This window comes from Hemitrygon akajei, chromosome 22, assembly GCF_048418815.1.
Source record: "Hemitrygon akajei chromosome 22, sHemAka1.3, whole genome shotgun sequence".
Classification (NCBI taxonomy): Eukaryota; Metazoa; Chordata; class Chondrichthyes; order Myliobatiformes; family Dasyatidae; genus Hemitrygon; species Hemitrygon akajei.
Window position 1 is genome coordinate 44,573,362 of NC_133145.1, and position 6,030 is coordinate 44,579,391.

Here is a 6,030-nt window from a genome sequence, read left to right on the forward strand (position 1 = left end):
AGGTAGTGTTAGAGATTGCAGTGGCATTAGAAATTACCTTTCAAAGATCACTGGACTCTGGCTTGGTGCCAGAGGACTGGAAAACTGCAAATGCTACTCCACTCTTTAAGAAAGGAGGAAGGCAGCAGAAAGGAAATTATAGACCAGTTAGCCTGACCTCAGTGGTTGGGAAAATGTTAGTCAATTGTTAAGGATGAGGTGATGGTGTATTTGGTGATGGAGGACAAGATAGGACAAAGTCAGCATGGTTTCATTCAAGGAAAATCCTGCCTGACGAACATGTTGGAATTCTTTCAGAATTTTACAAGTAAAATAGATAAAGGGGATGTAGTGGATGTTGTATATTTGGACTTTCAGAAGGCCTTTGAAAAGGTGCCACACATGAGGCTGCTTAGCAAGTTAAGAGTCCATGGTATTACAGGAAAGTTACTAACATGGTTAGAGCATTGGCTGATTCATAGGAGGCAGTGAGTGGGAATAAAAGAATCCTTGTCTGTTTGGCTGCCAGTGACTATTGGTGTTCCGCAGGGGTTGGTGTTGGGACCTCTTCTTTTTATGCTGTATATAAATTATTTAAATGATGAAATAGATGGCTTTGTTGCCAAGTTTACAAATGATATGAAGGTTGGTGGAAGGGCAGGTAGTGTTGAGGAAACGGGTAGGATGCAGAAGAACTTAGACAGATTAGGAGAATGGACAAGAAAGTGGCAAATGAAATATAATGTTGGAAAATTCATGGTCATGCACTTTGGTAGTAGAAATAAATGTGCCGACTATTTTCTAAATGGGGAGGAAATTCAAGAATCTGAGATGTAAAGGAACTTGGGAGTTCTTGTGCAGAACACCCTAAAGGTTAACTCGCAGGTTGAGTTGGTGGTGAGGAAGGCAAATGCAATGTTAGAATTCATTTCAAGAGGTCTAGGATACAAGAGCAGGGGTGTGATGCTGAGGCTTTATAAGGCACCTTGAGTATTGGGTACAGTTTTGGGCCTCCTCATCTTAGAAGAGATGTGCTGGCATTGGAGGGGGTCCAGAGGAGGTTCACAAGAATGTTTCCAGGAATGAAAGGTTTATCATATGAGGAATGTTTGATGGCTCTGGGTCTGTACTTGCTGGAATTTAGAAGGATGAGAGGGGATCTCATTGAAACCTTTTGAATGTTGAAAGGCCTAGACAAAGTAGATGTGGAAAAGATGTTTCCCATGGTGGGAGAGTCTAGGACAATAGGGCACAGCCTCAGGTTAGAGGGGCATCCATTCAAAACAGAGATATGGAGAAATTTCTTTAGCCAGTGGGTTGTGAATTTGTGGAATTTATTGCCATGTGTACCTGTGGAGGCCAGGTCGTTGGGTGTACTTAAGGCAGAGATTGATAGATTCTTGATTGGACATGGCATCAAAAGTTACGGGGAGAAGGCCGGGAAATGGGTTTGAGGAGGAGAAAAAAAAAGGATCAGCCATGATTGAACGGCGGAGCAGATTTGATGAGCCAAATGGCCTAATTCTGCTCCTATGTCTTATGGTCTTATAATAAAGGTATGAATTAAAGGACAAAATGAATCTTGCCCTCAGCTTATTTATCTCAGCCTTACCATTTCTTGGCCTCAACATTCTTTATGTAAAAAAAATGTCACCACAAGACTTTACTCGGATGGCTGCATTCCCATGCCCAAGGCCACCATTACTTACCACAGCTCTCCCATGTAAGAATGGAATGCTTAAAACATCTGTTGCACAGTTACTATTCTTTTTTTAGTAGCTGGAAGATAATAATGACAGAGGTTTAGAGATAGCTTCAAACAGGCTGCGGTCAATTGAAATGAATGGAAGGATAACTTGTATCATTTTGTGAACATTTGTAATAAGGATTGAGTTTAAAACATCATGATCTTAATTGATACATTCATGCACATGATTAGTACTTTAGAAAGCAATATATATTAGAGCATGTGTACATGGCTGTTATTGTATATGCAATTTCCCGTACATAAAGGTGTTCGTCTGAAAGAGTAGATTGGATCAAAGATGCAACCCTGGGGGATGAAGTGATAAAACACAGCAAGACTTGCATTTATATAGTGTCTTTCGTGGCCTCAGGTCAGGTCAGGAGAGTTTTCTGTAGTCTGTGCTGCATGTTTAGAAACTAGTCCAGACCATAGATCTAGCCCTCAAGGCAAAAGAAGCTATAAGGTATTAAAATTTTCATCAGGCACATAATCAATACAGGCCTAACAAATTCCCTTATCCCTTTGGTGTGGTCCCAAACATAGATACATTCCTGGGTTCGTTTCATTGCGCAGCGAAAAATTACATGTCACTGAGGTAATGAAGGAAGCAGGTTGAGGCACTTTGAAAAGAAGATCAAAAACAGGCAACACATTCTATTCAGTGCATATTTGACAATCTGCTAGTACATTAAGATAGACGCTTGACCTTACAATTAATCTCATTATGGCCTTGCACCTTTCTGTCTGCCTGCTCTACACTTCCTCTATAACTGCAACACTTCATTCTCATTCTGCTTTGTTTTCCCTTGTAATAATTCAATGGATTGATCGGGTGAAATAATCTGTGTGGATGGCTTGCAAAACTAAGTTTTTCACTGATCATTGGTGCATGTGACAATAATAAACCAAGTTACCAGTGTTTTTAAGTACATATCTGAATGTGGTTGTCACTTCTGTATCACAGTTCTCCATGTGTGTGACATGGTTACTATGTGCAACCACGCTCAAGCTCTGGAACTGTGACACTTAAACACACAACCCCTTGTACTCTACGTAACCAGGAAGATCCATCCTCATGGCTCCAAAAGGAGAAGTCATTGATTGGTTGTGCATAGCAGTTTTAGTGTACAGTACATACTTCCATGTATCTTAGAACTTCTAAGCCCTTTCTATTGCTAAAGCCACATAGTGATATAAAAATATATATATATACAATTGTCTTCTTCAAATGGCTGGTATTATTGTCGTCCCCATCTCAGCTTTGATACCATACACAGTGTATCTATTCTACTACATACATATTCACCAAACGTTATATCTACAAGAGCAGCTTGTATGTAAATGAAACTCAGTGATCAGTAAAGCTATGGGGAAGTGCTAAAATATACAAAACAATATCATCTCTTCTATTCTCCAGAGAACATATTGCTTCCTATCTTGATTCTTCCCTTGTCCATTTGTCTCACATACATCCATAAAACCTCTGCCATTTTAACAATTCCCAGTTCTTTGAGCCCAACTGGGTTCATTTTCACCAATAACGTCCAATTCTTCTACACTCCCATCCCATGCTAGGATGGTCTGAGGATCTAAGGATTTATTATTATTATTATTTTGGATTTGCACGGTTCATCTTCCTTTCCACATTGGTTGTTTGTCAGTCTTTGTATGTAGTTTTACATTGATGCCATTGTATTTCTTTGTTCTACTGTGAATGCCTGCAAGAAAATGGATCTCAAGGTAGTATTTACTGACATATACATGCTTTGGTAATAAAATTACTTTGAATTTTCACTCTTCCTTGAACAGAAACCCAACAAATTCCCTCATTCACTTGGCTGAACATGTTCTCACATTGAGAGTCTCCTCCTTCATTTCCATTTATTTCTTCCAAAGGTCTGGTGGGTATGAGTCTGAGCAATGCCTATCTCTGTGGGATAAGTACAGTTTATGTGAAACTTCCCACAGTCTGACTCTTTTCATAGTACGGTTATGGCCACATTGGGTGTGACTTCTTGTGCTTTTGAATGTTTTGTCACATGCTCTGCCTACCTTCACCCAATTTCACATGGTCAATTTTTAACTCTCTCCCTTCCTTCCTCTCCAGCCTTCTCTTTTTCTAGCTCTGAGTCAAGTGAGGAGCATGTCCTCATTATAAATGAGGGTCTCCCACAGCTCTTTTAATTCTGCTTCCTCCAAGCCTGCAGCCTGTAACGACTCTATTTCATTCTCCAATTTCTCCAGCTCACTTTCCAATGCTCCCCAACATGACTTTTTCCCCATTATCCTTGACTTCTTTTCCACTACTGTTAGTAGTACTCCCAAATGCACCTGTTCTATTTTTTACACTTCTGTTCTCAAGCCTCCCCTCCCTTGTAAAACAAGGACAAGTTTATCCCTGCCTCTGGCTTGCACCTACTAACCTCCACGTTCAATTAATCATCCTCTATAATCTCTGCTGCCCTCAGTGTGCCTGACAGAGCTTTCCCTCCCCCACCATTTCTGCAACCTGAACAAACTGACCCTTCTGAAACTCCATGAGTGATATTGCAGAGTGCAGATTTTCAGCTCATCATGGCTTTGGTGACAATTGGGTGCCATCCTATACAAATCCCATTTGCTGCTACTTGGTATGTGGTCTTATACTGTATACTTGCCAAAATACTTAGATGTGAGAATACTTGCCTCCATCACCTACTCACACAGGGCATTCAGGATTCACTGCTGCTGCAGCAAATAAGTTTTTCATTGCACCTGTGAATTGTATTTGTACACGTAGCAATAAACTCGACTTTGATTCCACCCTCCCTTTTCCCCAGATCCTGCTTAAGCCAACTTCCTCTAAATTGGTGCTTTAGTTAGGCATGTCTACTATGGGGAAAAATTTCTTCTATCGTAAAAAATCCCTTTGACCCACTATGTCTGTGCTGACCATTTGAAACTAAACTATTTCTTGTTTGTTCACGTGCCTGTCTAAATGTCTCTTATATTTTGCTATCATAGCTACTTTTACCAACTCTTCTAGTAGCTCTTTCCATTCATCACCCTCTATGTTAAATAACTTGACTTGCATACCTCCTTTAAACTTTCCCCTTCCCACATCAAAGCTACGCTGTCTTGTATTTGACATTTCAAACCTGGAAAAAGACCACTTAACCCTATCTTAATTATATAATTCTATCAGCTTGCCTAACACTCCAGAGTTAACAATCCAAGTTTGCCAACCTCTCTTATAGCTAATATTCTTTAATCCGGGCAACATCTCTCTTTAAAAACCCCTTCTACACTCTCTGCAAAGCCTTCACAGCTATGCATAAAGACTTTGCAACGTGTCACTTAGAAGATATTGTAAAAACGTGGAAGAAGTTCTTGTGGTCAGACGAGTCTAAAGAGGAACCTTTTGGCCTCGACACTAAGTGGTACATGTGGCGTAAACCTAATACTGTGCATCAGCCTGGTAACACCATCCCTACTGTAAAAGTATGGTGGAGGTAACATCATGTTGTGGGGATGCTTTTCAACAGCAGGGACTGGAAATCTGGTCAGGATTGATGGGAAGATGAAAGCTGCTAAATACAGCGAGATCCTGGATAAAACCCTGCCAGCCTCTTCCAGAAAGCTTAAACTTGGGAGGAAGTTTGTCTTTCCGCAGGACAACAATCCAAAGTACACTGCCAGAGCAACCGTGGAGTGGCTTCAGATGAAGAAAATTGATGTCCTTGAGTGACCCAGTCAGAGTCCCGACCTTAATCTGAAAAAAACATCTCTGGCAAGACCTCAAAATTGTTGTCCACCACCACTCCCCAACTAACCTGGCACAGCTTGAACAATTTTACAGGGAGAAATGGGAAAATCTTGCTCCATCATGTTCTGAAAAGCTAATAGAGATTTATCCAAAAAGATTACTGGCTGTAATAGCTGTGAGAGGTGGATCAACTAGGTACTGAGCAAAGGAGGATGAATACTTTTGAACTGCTGACACTTCAGTTTTTGAATTTTAAATTTTTCGTGTTTTACAATTTTCCTTGCTTTTTGGGCTTTACCGGGGGGGGGGGGGGGGGGGGATGAAAAAGGAGCAGGTGATTAACAAATAAAAATTCTCAGTTAAATTGATCAAATGCCCTGGTTGCAATATTCATTTATGTGAACAAAGAGTAGGGGACTGAATACTTTTGCAAGGCACTGTAAGGGGCCCAAATCTGCTCACAGTACTCCAAGAGCAGCCCAAGCAATGCCTTTTAAAGCCTTATCTCGATCAATCCCCTCTCTCTTTTTCCACTTCCCAAACATCTGCCCTCACAGTG